We start from the raw sequence: 19,591 nt of genomic DNA, 5'->3' as shown, positions 1-19,591 counted from the left end.
TGTAGGGGCATAGTATTCTTTTTAGGAATTCAGTTCCTGTGATGTTTATTGCCTTATAGGAGATACATAGGGCCTTTAACATTGTTCGGCTTCTGATGGGCAGCCAGTGGAGCTGACGTATTAAATTGGATGTAGGTTTGAATTTGGGAGTGTTGGTCAGGATCCTTGCCGCTGCGTTTTGGACAATTTGCAGTTTGTTTAGGACTCTTTCCTGGGCGTTAAGGAATAGGGCATTACAATAGTCTACCTTGGACATGGCTAGCGTGCTCATTAGAGTTCTCCCGGCATTTGAAGGAAGGTAGGGGAGGAGTTTATTTATCATTTTGATGGTGTAAAATGCAGAGGAGACAACGTTGTTGGCGTGTTGAAAAAATGATGATTTATCGTCAAAGATGATACCTACGTTTCTGACTTTTGTTACGGGTGGAGGGGTTGGCTAGGATGGAGACCAACTGGGGGAGAGGTTGCCAAAGATCATTACCTCTGTCTTTTCGGAGTTTAGTTTGAGGTAATTGTTTGCCATCCATGTGCTTATTGCGAGCATTCCAGTTTGGAAATTTGCCGTGACTTTTTCTCCGTCACTGTGGGTCTCTATTACTAACTGTGTGTCGCCGGCGTATGTAGTCAGACGCATGCCATGAGACTTGATGACCCTCGCCAAGTTGGACACATATATGTTAAATAAGGTCGGACTCAGTGAGGATCCCTGAGGAACACCGCAAGGGAAGGTGAAGGGTGGGGATTTGAAGTCGCGTAGCGTTACTGTTTGGGAACGGTTGGAGAGGAAGGATGTTAGGAGGGCTTTGCCATTATTTTTAATACATATGGTAGAGACATGGTTGATAAGTGTAGTGTGATCGTTTCAAATGCTGCTGATAGATCCAGCAGCACCAAAGCCGTGGCTCCTCCCTGATCGAGTATCATTCTGATCTCGTCTGAGGCCTTGATGAGGGCTGTTTCGGTACAGTGGCCCTTCCTGAATCCGAATTGGGTGTTGTCTAGGAGACTGTTTTCATTAATAAACTGTGACAACTGAGTATTGATTACTTTTTCAAAGATTTTAGCGGGGAAGGGGAGGCAGGCGATGGATCTATAGTTTTTGGTTTCTGTGGGGTCGAGGTTATGTTTCTTTAGTAGTGGTTTGATGACTGTTTTTTTCCAAATGGATGGATAGGTTCCTGTGGTGAACATAGAGTTACAAATGTTGGCTAGTACTGGGGCAATGATCTCGGGTATCATTTTTAGTATGGTGGGTGGGCATGGGTCATTGGGGGATCCTGATTTGATGGAGGAAATGTGGTCTAGGGTTTGGTCTGGTGTGACTTTAGTGAATTGCAGAAGGGTAGGGAGGGTGCTGTTCTTGGTGAGGCCAGGTTGAGTGGGGATAGGTGTGTTAGTGTTGTCGGTGGGAGCAATTGTCTGGTTGTTGGTAGAGGAATGGGCAGCAAAGTTAGTATAGATGTGGCTGACTTATTCTTGAAAGAATGTGGCTAGAGAGTCGCAGAGTGTTTGAGTGGGAGTTATGGAGGGGACGGGTTTGGGGCCAGATAATCTGGTTACGACCTTGAACAGCTGTTTGGTGGAGTCTTGTGCTGTTTCGATTTGGTTAAGATAGTACTTACTTTTTTCTGTGATTCTGAGGTGTTTATATTTGGTAAGTGCTAACTTATATTGTGTTTTATCAGTTTGGTCATAGTTCCGACGCCACTGTCTTTCTAGGTTTCTGTATGTTTGTTTTTCAAGCCTGAGTGCTTCTGAGAACCATGGGGCTGATGGTGTTTTTCTGTTTTTGGAGGTGTTTTTTTGCGGGACTAAGGTGTTGAAGGCTGAGGGGAGCCATTGAGAGTATTGCGTGGCTGCTTTCTCAGGTTCATACGGTGGGTCTGGTTGGGAGGACAGGAGGTGTGATTTGAGAACGGTAGGGGAGATAATTTTCCAGGCCTTGAATTGTTTGGGGGGGAGGAGATTGGTTGATTGGAGGTGTGATTTCTTATGTGAATATTGAAGAAGATCGCGCAGTGGCCTGTCCAGGGGAAGGGGAGAAAGTTTCCTAGAGTGATTTGCTTATTGTTAGTGAATAGGCCGTCCAGAGTGTGGCCTGCTGAGTGGGTGGGTTTTGTTACTAATTCAGCGAGTCCCGTTGCTTCTAGTTCTGCTAAGAGGGTTGAGGTGTCGTGGTCATTGTGGGCTTCCATGTGGAAATTGAAGTCCCCTGGCATGGTGAAATTGCTTTCCCCAGCTAAGAGTTTTAGGAGATGCCCTATGGAAGAGAGGAACTCGGCTCGAGGTCCTGGTGGGCGGTATAGGAGAATGCTTTTGAAGGAGTATGCGTTTGTGAGTAGTATTGTGAAGGTAAAAGCTTCGCAGGTTTTGATAGGGATTAACTCAGTCCTTATTGAGCAATGTTCACGATAGATAAGTCGCGATATAATAATGGGGTTAGAATACGCGCTACTACGTTTTTTAGTTGCTAGGATCCTTAATGTTGCTGGGGTTGTAATGTTTGTTGTGCGCACCCGGGGCAGCATCTTCAATCATGACGTCAGTGAGGCAAATGATTAATGTTTCACTCCCATTCTTGGGTGTGTCCCCCTTGGGAACTCCAGAAAGTCCTATCAAAGTAGGTTCTTGAATTTGTAAATGAAAGAAAACGAGTTCAATTTGTTGTAAACATCAGTTCATGTATTTAATTCTTCATACATGTTATTTTGTTGTTTTCAAAATCACTTGCAATTCATAGTATATGGACTATTGGTCAATCCAATGCATTTCGGGTGTTCTTGAACCCTTCATCAGGGACAACTTACCAAACATTCACAGGAAATCAACGAGAGGAAAATACGCAAGTTTCGCCGTAATATGGTAGATTACAAATTAGGAGAAGTTTACAATTGGGCTGAGATTTACGCTAGTAGAAGGCACAATAAACCCTATTCACAAAACACTGATACTCTTCGGATAGCGACTCAACACACAGACCACCTAGAACCACCACTCCATCAACTACTGAAACCACAGAAACTCCAATATCCACAACCACACAAGCCTCTACATCAGGACAATCTTTTTTAGAGGAAAGCCACCTACAAAAAGGCAACCCAGGAGGAGCCAAAGAAAAAGAAACACCAAACACAAGAAGTGTCACAACCGGCAAGAAGGACAAGGGCAAGAAACAGACCACGACATGAACCTTGTCATCAACATATCAGACCAACAGTTCAGTGAAAAGGAACTACAAATATTACAGAAAGGCACGTCATATGTCCATACCACCAACACTAACCATTTGGAACTTGAAGTGAGTTTTTTCAAGCTCATGCGAAAATTAAGATTACGTCACTATTTTGAAAATGTACTTACACCACCAACCAACACAGAACCGGACCAACTAAGAGGATTATTACCTCCAAGTACTTACATGGCACCTATCAGCCACAAGACATTGGACACCTTTGAAAACCTAGTTAAACAAGATCTATCAAAACTCAATCTAACCCAGAACAAAACCTAAACTAACTTCACACAAAAAGATCTTGACATAATCAAAAGCATCGCAAATAACCCCAACATCATATGCCAAAAAGCCGACAAGGGAGGAGCTCTAGTCATACTCAACAAAGACCAATATGAAACAGAAGTAATTAAACATCTCTCAGATGAATCCACTTACATCAAACTGGACACTAATCCTACAGACAGCTTCCAGATCACGTTGAAAATAGTTATCAATCATGCCCATGACAATGGAGTCATTAACGACAGAACCAAGAGATTCCTCATTAAAGAATATCCTAGAAGTCCAACTATTTACATGATGCCCAAGATACATAAGAACTTAACTCATCCACCATTTAGACCAATAGTATCTACAAAAGGGAGTCTACACGAACCTGTTGGACAATTCATTGATCGGTATTTGCAACCCTTGGTGTTACAAATGCAAACATTTGTGAATGATAAAATGGACTTCCTAAACAAACTGGTTAACACAAAAATTGACAAAGCAGAAACAATACTCATGTGTACCATAGACGTCAAGTCATTGTACACCTCAATACCACATGAACTAGGAATAGAGGCCGTCGAACAAGCTCTTTTGAATTCCAATATAAACTCAGAAATGCAAGTTTTTCTAATGCAATTATTACATTTCACCTTGTTTCAAAGCTATTTTACCTGGAATAATCAATGGTTCTTACAAACAACGGGTACATCCATGGGAAATTGCGCCACCCCGGCGTACGCGAATCTGTTCATGGACAAATTTGAACAAGATCATATCTTAAATAAGAACCCATGGAAGAAACACAGTAAACTTTTTTTAAGATACATCGACGATATATTCGTCATATGGAACGGTCCCGAATCCATACTAACTCAAGCATTAAACAGCCTGAACCACATCAACGAAAGAATACAATTTACATATGATGTACAACACACACAAACCACATTTTTAGACGTCCAAATAACTCTAGTCAATAACATATTCACAGCCGACCTCTACAGGAAACCTACCGACCGAAATAACACCTTACACTATTCCAGCTTCCATCAGGAGTCTTTAAAAAAACATCTACCGTACTCACAAATGTTATGAGTCAAACGTATCGTTTCCAATCCACAAACAACAACCATCAGATTAAGAGAAACTATGGAACGTTTTGAACAGAGGGGTTATCCCAAAAAAATACTAAAAGATGCTGAAACAAGATGCCAACAAAAAAATAGACATGAGTTACTACAAGATCACGGCTAGCCCAAAATTAAGACGGATCATCAAACGCCACTGGCCAGTACTAACCTTAGAACCAGATTTCAAGAATCTATTTAAAAATCTGCCAACTTTCGCTTATACCAGAAATAAGACCTTGGGAGAAATGGTAAAACACACTAAGACAGAAGACACTCAAAGATACAAAGGAACCACTGCTTGTCATAACTGCAACAACTGCAATAACGTCATCACTGGAGCTAACATAACACACCCAAGGAAAGGCTAAAACATCAAACTAAGAGTCACAGCTACATGTGACACCATGAACGTAATCTACTTATTAAAATGCCCATGTGGCATAGTTTATTTAGGTAAAACTGAGAGAATTTTTTTTTAAAAGAATCAATGAACACAAATCAAACATACGCACCAAGAACACTAAGTCAACTGTTGCAAACCATTTTCTCTCAAATAATCACAATATTAGTCAACTGAAATTCTTGATCCTCGAAGTGGTACAGAAACATCAAGGTCGTGAACACCACAAATACCTACTCCAACGTGAAAATCACTGGATAAAAAGACTTGACAGCACCCATCCATTCGAGATGAATGAACAAATTGAATCATGTTTTTTATAAAATGTCTGGTGATTGCCATGCATCATTAATTGAATTTTATTTTAAATGCACAGTACTTGTTCCTCCGTTAGACTGTTATACACATATAATTTAACCATGTTTAAGCAAGTTTAGCGCTTTTCTCTAGCACATTTTAAGATGGCCGCCCCAACATTTTCCTGACCTTAGTCCTTTTTCCATTTCCGCTCCATTGCCAAACACGGTTCACAGATCCAGTCCTTTCTCCATTACTACCATAGATTTAAAGCATGCTGAGCCCGCTACACAATCAGCACAAACTAAACCACATGAACGATGATCAACGCATAGTGAGGTATGAAAACTATTTTGTTAGTAACAACTTGTTAGTCAAGTTAACCGTGAACATTATTTTACCGGTTGTAAGTTTAACTCAATTGAATACTTTTGAAGAACTGTTCACTGACCTTTTTCACTCACGTATACAACCGCTTTTACAACTTGCTTACTAACTTTCGTTACAAATGGTTTTGATTCACTGCACTCAGCATATCAGACTTTGTTTCAACCGCGAACTTCTTTCCTTCCTCTTTTAAGAAAACACGGGGGCCACAATTAACCAAGATTACGTTTTCTTTACACTCGAGAAACGTTAACATTTTCTTTGCAATCACAGTCTCTTAACCAGCATGTTTTGACTATCTTCGTTTTTTTTGTGAGCATTTAAAAACATTATTCACAAATAAACTAGCACGTATTCTACTAAACGAACACACGCAAACATAGCGCGAGCAATTTTTCAAGTTAATTTTGAAGGCACATTACTAACAACTATGACACACAGTGCACCTTAATGTTAGTTTCTTCTGGACATAAAGCAAGAACACCCCTCATGGTCATTTTACGTTTATCCTGGGACTAATCCCTGATGAAGGGTTCAAGAAAACCCGAAATGCGTTGGATTGACCAATAGTCCATGTACTATGAATTGCAAGTGATTTTGAAAACCACAAAATAACATGTATGAAGAATTAAATACATGAAATGATGTTTACAACAAATTGAACTCGTTTTCTTTCATTTACAAATTCAAGAACCTACTTTGATAGGACTTTCTGGAGTGCCCAAGGGGGACACACCCAAGAATGGGATTGCAACATCAATCATTCACGATAGATAAGTGCCAGTCCACCGCCCTTTTTTGTGCATCTGTCGAATCTGCTGACACAGAAGCCGTCTGGGGTTACTGTGGAGAAGTCTGGTCCTGAAGATAGGTCTCCCCAAGTTTCTGTAATAAAAAGGAGATCGAGTTGATGGTTTTGTAGGAGATTTATTAGTTCATATTTATGTTTGGGTCGGGAGCTAGTGTTTATAAAGGCTGAGTTGATAGAGGTATGATTGCTGTGGGACGGAGGGGCCCGTGGTGGGTGGGTGCTTTTCTGTGGTGTTTAGAGGGAAAGGACAATTAGGGCAGTGTGTGGGAACTTGGGTGGATAAGATTTCCAGATTGAAATGGGGACATTTCTGTTTGGTATTGAAGGTGTCGGATATGTCTTGTAATTGTTTACTTGAATAGGATATGAAGTTAGTGTGGGGCTTTGGTTGGGAACGACCAGGGGGGGTGGCCCTGTGCCCGGTCCACGCGCGGACGGGCTCAGACGGGCTTGCCTTTGGCGCGCCCGGTGCGCGTGTCCGCTGCGCGTGGAGAGAGGCATCCTGTTTTTGAAGGGGAGAGATCAGCTGCTAGTCAGCTGACTCGTCCGATCTGCCAGACGGGTTCTAGTGTAACACGACATTCGTGATCCCTGCAAGGACAACATTTGTACAACAACAAAGCTGTGCAAAGAGTTCTGCTTTGAAACTACATCTGTGATCCATGTCAGGAGAATTTGTTTACCCTATCAGTGCTGTATGCAGGGCTCTGGTGTGACACTACATCCCTGCTTCTTGCAAGGAGACCCTTTGTACACTGCTAGAGCTGTATGTAGGGCTCTGGTGTGACACTACATCCGTGCCCCCTGCAAAGATAACCTTTGTACACTGGCAGAGCTGTGTGTAGGGTTCTGGCATGAAACTACATCTGTGCTCATTGCTAGGACAACCTTTGTACACTGCAGAGCTGTGTGTAGGGTTCCGGTGTGACACTATATTCAATCTACCTGCAAGGACACTACATCTCTGCTCATTGCTAGGACAACCTTTGTACACTGCAGAGCTGTGTGTAGGGTTCCGGTGTGGCACTATATTCAATCTACCTGCAAGGACACTACATCTGTGCTCATTGCTAGGACAACCTTTGTACACTGCAGAGCTGTGTGTAGGGTTCCGGTGTGGCACTATATTCAATCTACCTGCAAGGACACTACATCTCTGCTCATTGCTAGGACAACCTTTGTACACTGCAGAGCTGTGTGTAGGGTTCCGGTGTGGCACTATATTCAATCTACCTGCAAGGACACTACATCTGTGCTCATTGCTAGGACAACCTTTGTACACTGCAGAGCTGTGTGTAGGGTTCCGGTGTGGCACTATATTCAATCTACCTGCAAGGACACTACATCTGTGCTCATTGCTAGGACAACCTTTGTACACTGCAGAGCTGTGTGTAGGGTTCCGGTGTGACACTATATTCAATCTACCTGCAAGGACACTACATCTGTGCTCATTGCTAGGACAACCTTTGTACACTGCAGAGCTGTGTGTAGGGTTCTGGTGTGACACTACATCCGTGCTCCGTGCAATGATAACTTTTGCACACTGGCAGAGCTGTGTAGGGTTCTGATGTGACACTACATCCATGTTCCGTGCAAGGATAACTTTTGCACACTGGCAGAGCTGTGTAGGGTTCTGGCGTGAGAGTGCATCTGTGATACCAGGTAGGGGAGCTTTCTACAATCACAGAGTTGAGTAGGCGTAAGTATTGCATAGTAAGGATTGGGGGCCTCTCTGTGGTGGTCCAAGTAGGAAAGTAGGTGCATTCCTCCAGGCCAGAGTTTTTTTTTTTTAAACTTCTTTTTTTTCTTAGACTCATCTCGTAGGGTCATGGTCTGGCCTCCGGGGGGCGCTGGGGTGCAGTGCCCTTGTGGGCCCACTTGTCCCCCCTGTGTGAGTGGGGCAGAGTGCGCATGCGCCGTGAATGCTCTAAGTATATATATTTAATAACAACAAGAGCACCCAGACAAGGGTCAACCAGGGACCCTGGGATTTATGTATTTACGAGCAACAATAGTCCCTAGAAAGAAAGGGATAGAGGTAGCGATAAATAAGGACCCAATCAGTACTTATTTTTTGAGACTTGTCCAGCCGGACAGAGGTCAAGAATTTTACTAGTATATTAATAATGTCAAGATTTCAAAACCTCATACAGTGGGACACAAGCCTGTGTCCAGTACATACATCAAAACAAGGAAGCAAAAGGCGAAAAGCAAAAGGTTCAGGCATGAAACAAGGTTTGTTATAGGTAGCATAAAAATGAAAAAACAAACAATTCAACCAACACCCTTATGTGTCACAATTAATGTTTTACACATATAGGGTATTTGTGAGTGTCGACGGCGTTTCGATCCTATTAGAGAAATGCAAGGATCATCATCAGGACAGAGACAATAATGCCTGTAAAGTACAACCTGAATAACCTTGAAGAGAAGGGGAAGGAAGAGGGAGAAGGTATTAAGAACATTAAGGACTCATGTGAGTCAAGATTTAAAAGAGTGACAACTAAAACCTATACGTTACATAATGTACAATGTGCTAATCAGTGAAAGAGGAGGGACAGTGCGGAAAGATTAACCACTTGAAAAACTTTGGCATGTACAAAAAATGATTATAGGCAAGTTAATTATAAAATAGTTATACATTACGGAGTAATAATTGGATGCAAAGGATTTTCCATACAACATGAATAAAGCTCTAAACATTATAACATTTATAAAAGTAGCTATTATCTTCTTCAATCTCTCCGAGTTTTGTGTGATTCCATCTTGCCTATCGTTTTGTACAAATTATATGCTAATGTATTTTCTAACTCCTTACTTTCTCCTATTCCTCATTTTTTTCCAATTCCTCTGATCCTTAAAAAGTCAATCTCTTCCTTTCTGATTATCATATTATGAACTTCACCCCTTGCAGAGGTTTTTTCCTTTTTTCCTTTTTCCACTATCCTTTCATTATTCACCTTATTCTATAACCAACAGGTATTCCAACTGGTCCTAACCTTTATTAGAACCTCTGTCTAATTATCTAAGTACCGTTCTTGGTCCATATATTCTTCGTTATTTAAATCTAGATGGATGTCCCATCCAACTATCTTTTCTGTTCTCTCTTTTTTATTGAACCCTGCTTCTATTCTCTTTATCCATTTCACTTCAACAATCATTGTCTGTCCTTTTGCTTCCTTCATTATACGCTCACCACTTTCATTGAATGGTTCTTCTTTGTTAGATATTGTTCTTACTCAAGTATATATCCATTATTGTATAATGCTTGACCGTCACTCCATTCATGTATCACATAATTCACCATCTCAAGATGGCCGCCAGGGTTTCAATTCTGTCAATGTCCTTCCACTCTTTTCATGAATTAGCCCGAGCTCGGCCCACCAATGCGCTTTAATACACCCTTGCACCCGTTTCTCATTTGCTGCCGCACTGACGGAACATTGCTCCCCGCATCGCTGGATTTCCACAATATCGAACTAACATTGGTGAGTCTCTATCCACCCACCTTCTTCCTTGCATTAACCTTTCGTACGCATCCCACTACTTAGTCACCATTCCCTTATTTCCTTAGAAAACTCCAGGAGTCATTACCGACCTCTGTAATTCTAACTATCAAGTAACTCAGACGAGGCACCACACGCCTTCGCCCATCTGTAACGTAACACGTTCCCAACTAACAGTAAGTTTCAATGATTCCTCCCACGCCTAAGTCCCTAACGCTCAACACGCATTGGTTTTAACTTAATCTTCGTCTCCTCGGTTACTTTTAGATAACGTCTCTGATCCAACCGCTGCTGCGGTAAGCGTATTGTTCAGTTATTCGTTTGTAATTCTTACACTGTTCCTCACTCTGTGAATTTTCCGACCTAAGGCTGTCACGAGCACATTATAGGCATCCTTCACTCGATATATTAATAACCCCCTCTACTATGACTAGCATGTGTCCTATAGCACACTCCATGGTTGAGAATAGTCACTAATTGATCACACGCCCGGCACATTGGCATGTGCTCCATTGCACACCCCATGGCTGACCTTAATTCAACAGTGATATGCTTGTGATTCACAAATCTTCATTGATAATAGCTACTTTTATAAATGTTATAATGTTTAGAGCTTTATTCATGTTGTATGGAAAACCCTTTGCATCCAATTATTACTCCGTAATGTATAATTATTTTATAATTAACTTGCCTATAATAATTTTTTGTACATGCCAAAGTTTTTCAAGTGGTTAATCTTTCCGCACTGTCCCTCCTCTTTCACTGATTAGCACATTGCACATTATGTAACATATAGGTTATGTTGTAAAACATTAATTGTGACACACAAGGGTGTTGGTTGAATTGTTTGTTTTTCCATTTTTAAGCTACCTATAACAAACCTTGTTTCATGCCTGAACCTTTTGCTTTCCGCCTTTTGCTTCCTTGTTTTGATGTATGTACTGGACACAGGCTTGTGTCCCACTGTATGAGTTTTTGAAATCTTGACATTATTAATATACTAGTAAAATTCTTGACCTCTGTCCGGCTGGACAAGTCTCAAAAAATAAGTACTGATTGGGTCCTTATTTATCGCTACCTCTATCCCTTTCTTTCTAGTGAATGCTCTAAGGTCATTCTAAGCAGTTCCTTAATGGTGCCAGCACACTTGGCAAAGAGAGCGTCACAGATTGCAACAATAGGGCGAAAATTTTCGTTTTTTTGCCAGGTGAAACGGGCCATTCACACCTCATTTTGCTGAGTGCTCTGACAAACCTTCCACTGGGTGATATTACGTCCCAGCCCTGGCAGCGGAGAAGGGTTTAATGTCAGAGGACAGGTGCCCGGGGGTGGCCAGGGCACGTGCCAACTGTGCAGTCAGTGGAGAGCACGGGGTAGTGGAGACGGTGCGACGGGAAAGGACAGGAGCAGACGTGTTTGGAAGAGAGAGGCACGGAGAGGAGAGACAGTGCTAGCTGGGAGGGGACGGTGCGACGAGAAAGGACAGGAGCAGACGTGTTTGGAAGAGAGAGGCACGGAGAGGAGAGACAGTGCTGGATGTGAGGGGACGGTGCGACGAGAAAGGACAGGAGCAGACGTGTTTGGAAGAGAGAGGCACGGAGAGGAGAGACAGTGCTGGATGTGAGGTGACGGTGCGACGAGAAAGGACAGGAGCAGACGTGTTTGGAAGAGAGAGGCACGGAGAGGAGACACAGTGCTGGATGTGAGGTGACGGTGCGACGAGAAAGGACAGGAGCAGGCGTGTTTGGAAGAGAGAGGCACAGAGAGGAAAGACAGTGCTGGATGTGAGGGGACGGTGCGACGAGAAAGGACAGGAGCAGACGTGTATGGAAGAGAGAGGCACAGAGAGGAGAGACAGTGCTGGATGTGAGGGGACGGTGCGACGAGAAAGGACAGGAGCAGACGTGTTTGGAAGAGAGAGGCACGGAGAGGAGAGACAGTGCTGGATGTGAGGTGACGGTGTGACGAGAAAGGACAGGAACAGACGTGTATGGAAGAGAGAGGCACGGAGAGGAGAGACAGTGCTGGATGTGAGGTGACGGTGCGACGAGAAAGGACAGGAGCAGACGTGTATGGAAGAGAGAGGCACGGAGAGGAGAGACAGTGCTGGATGTGAGGTGACGGCGGGACGAGAAAGGACAGGAGCAGACGTGTTTGGAAGAGAGAGGCACGGAGAGGAGAGACAGTGCTGGATGTGAGGGGACGGTGCGACGAGAAAGGACAGGAGCAGACGTGTATGGAAGAGAGAGGCACGGAGAGGAGAGACAGTGCTGGATGTGAGGTGACGGTGCGACGAGAAAGGACAGGAGCAGACGTGTATGGAAGAGAGAGGCACGGAGAGGAGAGACAGTGCTGGATGTGAGGTGACGGTGCGACGAGAAAGGACAGGAGCAGACGTGTTTGGAAGAGAGAGGCACGGAGAGGAGAGACAGTGCTGGATGTGAGGTGACGGTGCGACGAGAAAGGACAGGAGCAGACGTGTTTGGAAGAGAGAGGCACGGAGAGGAGAGACAGTGGTGGATGTGAGGTGACGGTGCGACGAGAAAGGACAGGAGCAGACGTGTTTGGAAGAGAGAGGCACGGAGAGGAGAGACAGTGCTGGATGTGAGGTGACGGTGCGACGAGAAAGGACAAGAGCAGATGTGTATGGAAGAGAGAGGCACGGAGAGGAGAGACAGTGCTGGATGTGAGGGGACGGTGCGACGAGAAAGGACAGGAGCAGACGTGTTTGGAAGAGAGAGGCACGGAGAGGAGAGACAGTGCTGGAGGTGAGCGGACGGTGCGACGAGAAAGGACAGGAGCAGACGTGTTTGGAAGAGAGAGGCACGGAGAGGAGAGACAGTGCTAGATGTGAGGGGACGGTGTGACGAGAAAGGACAGGAGCAGACGTGTTTGGAAGAGAGAGGCACGGAGAGGAGAGACAGTGCTGGATGTGAGGGGACGGTGCGACGAGAAAGGACAGGAGCAGACGTGTATGGAAGAGAGAGGCACGGAGAGGAGAGACAGTGCTAGAGGTGAGGTGACGGTGCGACGAGAAAGGACAGGAGCAGACGTGTTTGGAAGAGAGAGGCACGGAGAGGAGAGACAGTGCTGGATGTGAGGTGACGGTGCGACGAGAAAGGACAGGAGCAGACGTGTTTGGAAGAGAGAGGCACAGAGAGGAGAGACAGTGCTAGATGTGAGGTGACGGTGCGACGAGAAAAGACAGGAGCAGACGTGTATGGAAGAGAGAGGCTCGGAGAGGAGAGACAGTGCTGCATGTGAGGTGACGGTGCGACGAGAAAGGACAGGAGCAGACGTGTGTGGAAGAGAGAGGCACGGAGAGGAGAGACGGTGCTGGATGTGAGGTGACGGTGCGACGAGAAAGGTCAGGAGCAGACGTATATGGAAGAGAGAGGCACGGAGAGGAGAGACAGTGCTGGATGTGAGGGGACGGTGCGACGAGAAAGGACAGGAGCAGACGTGTTTGGAAGAGAGAGGCACGGAGATGAGAGACAATGCTGGATGTGAGGGGACGGTGCGACGAGTAAGGACAGGAGCAGACGTGTATGGAAGAGAGAGGCACGGAGAGGAGAGACAGTGCTGGATGTGAGGGGACGGTGCGATGAGAAAGGACAGGAGCAGACGTGTTTGGAAGAGAGAGGCACGGAGAGAAGAGACAGTGCTGGATGTGAGGTGACGGTGCGACGAGAAAGGACAGGAGCAGACGTGTTTGGAAGAGAGAGGCACGGAGAGGAGAGACAGTGCTGGATGTGAGGGGACGGTGCGACGAGAAAGGACAGGTGCAGACGTGTTTGGAAGAGAGAGGCACGGAGAGGAGAGACAGTGCTGGATGTGAGGTGACGGTGCGACGAGAAAGGACAGGAGCAGGCGTGTTTGGAAGAGAGAGGCACGGAGAGGAGAGACAGTACTGGATGTGAGGTGACGGTGCGACGAGAAAGGACAGGAGCAGACGTGTTTGGAAGAGAGAGGCACGGAGAGGAGAGACAGTGCTGGATGTGAGGTGACGGTGCGACGGGAAAGGACACGTGCAGACGTGTTTGGAAGAGAGAGGCACGGAGAGGAGAGACAGTGCTGGATGTGAGGTGACGGTGCGACGAGAAAGGACAGGAGCAGACATGTTTGGAAGAGAGAGGCACGGAGAGAGGAGAGACAGTGCTGGATGTGAGGTGACGGTGCGACGAGAAAGGACAGGAGCAGACGTGTTTGGAAGTGAGAGGCACGGAGAGGAGAGACAGTGCTGGATGTGAGGTGACAGTGGGATGAGAAAGGACAGGAGCAGACGTGTTTGGAAGTGAGAGGCACGGAGAGGAGAGACAGTGCTGGATGTGAGGGGACGGTGCGACGAGAAAGGACTGGTGCAGACGTGTTTGGAAGAGAGAGGCACGGAGACGAGAGACAGTGCTGGATGTGAGGTGATGGTGGGACGAGAAAGGACAGGAGCAGACGTGTGTGGAAGAGAGAGGCACGGAGAGGAGAGACCGTGCTGGATGTGAGGGGACGGTGCGACGAGAAAGGAAAGGAGCAGACGTGTTTGGAAGAGAGAGGCACGGAGAGGAGAGACAGTGCTGGATGTGAGGTGACGGTGCGACGAGAAAGGACAGGAGCAGACGTGTTTGGAAGAGAGAGGCACGGAGAGGAGAGACAGTGCTGGATGTGAGGGGACGGTGCGACGAGAAAGGACAGGTGCAGACGTGTTTGGAAGAGAGAGTTACGGAGAGGAGAGACAGTGCTGGATGTGAGGTGACGGTGCGACACGACAAGAAAGGACAGGAGCAGACGTGTTTGGAAGAGAGAGGCACGGAGAGGAGAGACAGTGCTGGATGTGAGGGGACGGTGCGACGAGAAAGGACAGGAGCAGACGTGTTTGGAAGAGAGAGGCATGGAGAGGAGAGACAGTGCTGGATGTGAGGTGACGCCGGTGCGACGGGAAAGGACAGGAGCAGATGTGTTTGGAAGAGAGAGGCACGGAGAGGAGAGACAGTGCTGGATGTGAGGTGACGGTGCGATGGGAAAGGACAGGAGCAGACGTGTGTGGAAGAGAGAGGCACTGAGAGGAGAGACAGTGCTGGATGTGAGGTGACGGTGCGACGAGAAAGGACAGGAGCAGACGTGTTTGGAAGAGAGAGGCACGGAGAGGAGAGACAGTGCTGGATGTGAGGTGACGGTGCGACGAGAAAGGACAGGAGCAGACGTGTTTGGAAGAGAGAGGCACGGAGAGGAGAGACAGTGCTGGATGTGAGGTGATGGTGGGACGAGAAAGGACAGGAGCAGATGTGTATGGAAGAGAGAGGCTCGGAGAGGAGAGACAGTGCTGCATGTGAGGTGACGGTGCAACGAGAAAGGACAGGAGCAGACGTGTGTGGAAGAGAGAGGCACGGAGAGGAGAGACAGTGCTGGATGTGAGGTGACGGTGCGACGAGAAAGGACAGGAGCAGACGTGTGTGGAAGAGAGAGGCACGGAGAGGAGAGACAGTGCTGGATGTGAGGGGACGGTGCGACGAGAAAGGACAGGAGCAGACGTGTTTGGAAGAGAGAGGCACGGAGACGAGAGACAGTGCTGGATGTGAGGGGACGGTGCGACGAGAAAGGACAGGAGCAGACGTGTATGGAAGAGAGAGGCACGGAGAGGAGAGACAGTGCTGGATGTGAGGGGACGGTGCGACGAGAAAGGACTGGAGCAGACGTGTTTGGAAGAGAGAGGCACGGAGAGGAGAGACAGTGCTGGATGTGAGGGGACGGTGCGACGAGAAAGGACAGGAGCAGACGTGTTTGGAAGAGAGAGGCACGGAGAGGAGAGACAGTGCTGGCTGTGAGGGGACGGTGCGACGAGAAAGGACAGGAGCAGGCGTGTTTGGAAGAGAGAGGCACGGAGAGGAGAGACAGTGCTGAATGTGAGGTGACGGTGCGACGAGAAAGGACAGGAGCAGACGTGTTTGGAAGAGAGAGGCATGCAGAGGAGAGACAGTGCTGGATGTGAGGTGACGGTGTGACGAGAAAGGTCAGGAGCAGACGTGTTTGGAAGAGAGAGGCACGGAGAGGAGAGACAGTGCTGGATGTGAGGTGACGGTGGGACGAGAAAGGACAGGTGCAGACGTGTATGGAAGAGAGAGGCACGGAGAGGAGAGACAGTGCTGGATGTGAGGTGACGGTGCGACGAGAAAGGACAGGAGCAGACGTGTATGGAAGAGAGAGGCACGGAGAGGAGAGACAGTGCTGGATGTGAGGTGACGGTGCGACGAGAAAGGACAGGAGCAGACGTGTGTGGAAGAGAGAGGCACGGAGAGGAGAGACAGTGCTGGATGTGAGGTGACGGTGCGACGGGAAAGGACAGGAGCAGACGTGTTTGGAAGAGAGAGGCACGGAGAGGAGAGACAGTGCTGGATGTGAGGTGACGGTGCGACGGGAAAGGACAGGAGCAGACGTGTGTGGAAGAGAGAGGCACGGAGAGGAGAGACAGTGCTGGATGTGAGGTGACGGTGCGACGAGAAAGGACAGGTGCAGACGTGTATGGAAGAGGGAGGCACGGAGAGGAGAGACAGTGCTGGATGTGAGGGGACAGTGCGACGAGAAAGGACAGAAGCAGACGTGTTTGGAAGAGAGAGGCACGGAGAGGAGAGACAGTGCTGGATGTGAGGGGACGGTGCGACGAGAAAGGACAGGAGCAGACGTGTTTGGAAGAGAGAGGCACGGAGAGGAGAGACAGTGCTGGATGTGAGGTGACGGTGCGACAAGAAAGGACAGGAGCAGACGTGTTTGGAAGAGAGAGGCACGGAGAGGAGAGACAGTGCTGGATGTGAGGTCACGCCGGTGCGACGGGAAAGGACAGGAGCAGACGTGTTTGGAAGAGAGAGGCACGGAGAGGAGAGACACTGCTGGATGTGAGGTGACGGTGCGACCGGAAAGGACAGGAGCAGACGTGTGTGGAAGAGAGAGGCACTGAGAGGAGAGACAGTGCTGGATGTGAGGTGACGGTGCGACGAGAAAGGACAGGAGCAGACGTGTTTGGACGAGAGAGGCATGGAGAGGAGAGACAGTGCTGAATGTGAGGGGATGGTGCGACGAGAAAGGACAGGAGCAGACGTGTTTGGAAGAGAGAGGCACGGAGAGGAGAGACAGTGCTGGATGTGAGGTGACGGTGCGACAAGAAAGGACAGGAGCAGGCGTGTTTGGAAGAGAGGCACGGAGAGGAGAGACAGTGCTGGATGTGAGGTGATGGTGGGACGAGAAAGGACAGGAGCAGATGTGTATGGAAGAGAGAAGCTCGGAGAGGAGAGACAGTGCTGCATGTGAGGTGACGGTGCGACGAGAAAGGACAGGAGCAGACGTGTGTGGAAGAGAGAGGCACGGAGAGGAGAGACAGTGCTGGATGTGAGGTGACGGTGCGACGAGAAAGGACAGGAGCAGACGTGTATGGAAGAGAGAGGCACGGAGAGGAGAGACAGTGCTGGATGTGAGGGGACAGTGCGACGAGAAAGGACAGGAGCAGACGTGTTTGGAAGAGAGAGGCACGGAGACGAGAGACAGTGCTGGATGTGAGGGGACGGTGCGACGAGAAAGGACAGGAGCAGACGTGTATGGAAGAGAGAGGCACGGAGAGGAGAGACAGTGCTGGATGTGAGGGGACGGTGCGACGAGAAAGGACAGGAGCAGACGTGTTTGGAAGAGAGAGGCACGGAGAGGAGAGACAGTGCTGGATGTGAGGGGACGGTGCGACGAGAAAGGACAGGAGCAGACGTGTTTGGAAGAGAGAGGCACGGAGAGGAGAGACAGTGCTGGATGTGAGGGGAAGGTGCGACGAGAAAGGACAGGAGCAGGCGTGTTTGGAAGAGAGAGGCACGGAGAGGAGAGACAGTGCTGGATGTGAGGTGACGGTGCGGCGAGAAAGGACAGGAGCAGACGTGTTTGAAAGAGAGAGGCACGCAGAGGAGAGACAGTGCTGGATGTGAGGTGACGGTGCGACGAGAAAGGACAGGAGCAGACGTGTTTGGAAGAGAGAGGCACGGAGAGGAGAGACAGTGCTGAAAGTGAGGTGACGGTGGGACGAGAAAGGACAGGTGCAGACGTGTATGGAAGAGAGAGGCACGGAGAGGAGAGACAGTGCTGGATGTGAGGTGACGGTGCGACGAGAAAGGACAGGAGCAGACGTGTTTGGAAGAGAGAGGCACGGAGAGGAGAGACAGTGCTGGATGTGAGGTGACGGTGCGACGGGAAAGGACAGGTGCAGACGTGTTTGGAAGAGAGAGGCACGGAGAGGAGAGACAGTGCTGGATGTGAGGTGACGGTGCGACGAGAAAGGACAGGAGCAGACGTGTGTGGAAGAGAGAGGCATGGAGAGGAGAGACAGTGCTGGATGTGAGGGGACGGTGCAACGAGAAAGGACAGGAGCAGACGTGTTTGGAAGAGAGAGGCACGGAGAGGAGAGACAGTGCTGGATGTGAGGTGACGGTGCGACGAGAAAGGACAGGAGCAGACGTGTGTGGAAGAGAGAGGCACGGAGAGGAGAGACAGTGCTGGATGTGAGGGTACGGTGCGACGAGAAAGGACAGGTGCAGAAGTGTTTGGAAGAGAGAGGCACGGAGAGGAGAGACAGTGCTGGATGTGAGGTGACGGTGCGACAAGAAAGGACAGGAGCAGATGTGTTTGGAAGAGAGAGGCACGGAGAGGAGAGACAGTGCTGGATGTGAGGGGACGGTGCGACGAGAAAGGACAGGTGCAGACGTGTTTGGAAGAGAGAGGCACGGAGTGGAGAGACAGTGCTGGATGTGAGGTGACGGTGCGACAAGAAAGGACAGGAGCAGATGTGTTTGGAAGAGAGAGGCACGGAGAGGAGAGACAGTGCTGGATGTGAGGGGACGGTGCGACGAGAAAGGACAGGTGCAGACGTGTTTGGAAGAGAGAGGCACGGAGAGGAGAGACAGTGCTGGAGTGAGGTGACGGTGCGACGAGAAAGGACAGGAGCAGGCGTGTTTGGAAGAGAGAGGCACGGAGAGGAGAGACAGTGCTGGATGTGAGGTGACGGTGATGCAGATTGGGGTGTACAAAATCTCCCTACTTCCACGGATAGAGTAATTTCACAGTTACCCGCACATACACTCACCATACACTAGGGCCCATTTCACTAACATACACTCAAATACTCCACCAGCACTGAACCTGTGGAAAGAAAACTCCTAAACACCCCACATCTACACTGAGGTCGATAAGACCTAGTTATTGTAATTGTCATAATCCAAACAATCTATACAACAATAATCAAATAGAGTACTCAATAATTGACAAGAAATAATTACCAACACCGTATTTAAAATTATGATTCTTTATCTAAAATTAGTCAAAAGAAATTAATCAGAATAAATCATTTTCTCATAATTACCTATTCTAGCTAAATGTCAGAATGGGTCATCAGGACAAGTCTCTCAGTAGAAGTCTCCCGAGTCACCGTCCTCACAGCATCGATCCTCACCAACGCAGGTTTGGGAAGAAGTGGCAAAGTGGCCTCCCACCCTCTCTAGGCTAACAATATTTATAATGAAACTTGCAATATTATAGAAA

General features: G+C 47.8%; 1 long non-coding RNA gene across 1 annotated transcript in view; it reads left to right on the top strand.

The window, feature by feature from the left end:
- The first annotated feature begins 9,907 nt into the window (after positions 1-9,907).
- Positions 9,908-19,591, top strand: part of LOC146808785 (uncharacterized) — a 91,363-nt gene continuing 81,679 nt past the window's right edge. Inside the window, exon 1 of the long non-coding RNA XR_014966261.1 lies at positions 9,908-10,018. This is a non-coding gene — a long non-coding RNA (uncharacterized LOC146808785). The remainder of the gene's footprint in view (positions 10,019-19,591) is intronic.

The sequence above is a fragment of the Triturus cristatus genome, chromosome 7 (assembly GCF_964204655.1).
Source record: "Triturus cristatus chromosome 7, aTriCri1.1, whole genome shotgun sequence".
In the NCBI taxonomy this organism is placed as follows: Eukaryota; Metazoa; Chordata; class Amphibia; order Caudata; family Salamandridae; genus Triturus; species Triturus cristatus.
The sequence above is the reverse complement of the archived record's forward strand: the minus strand, read 5'-3'. Positions and strand labels throughout refer to the sequence as shown.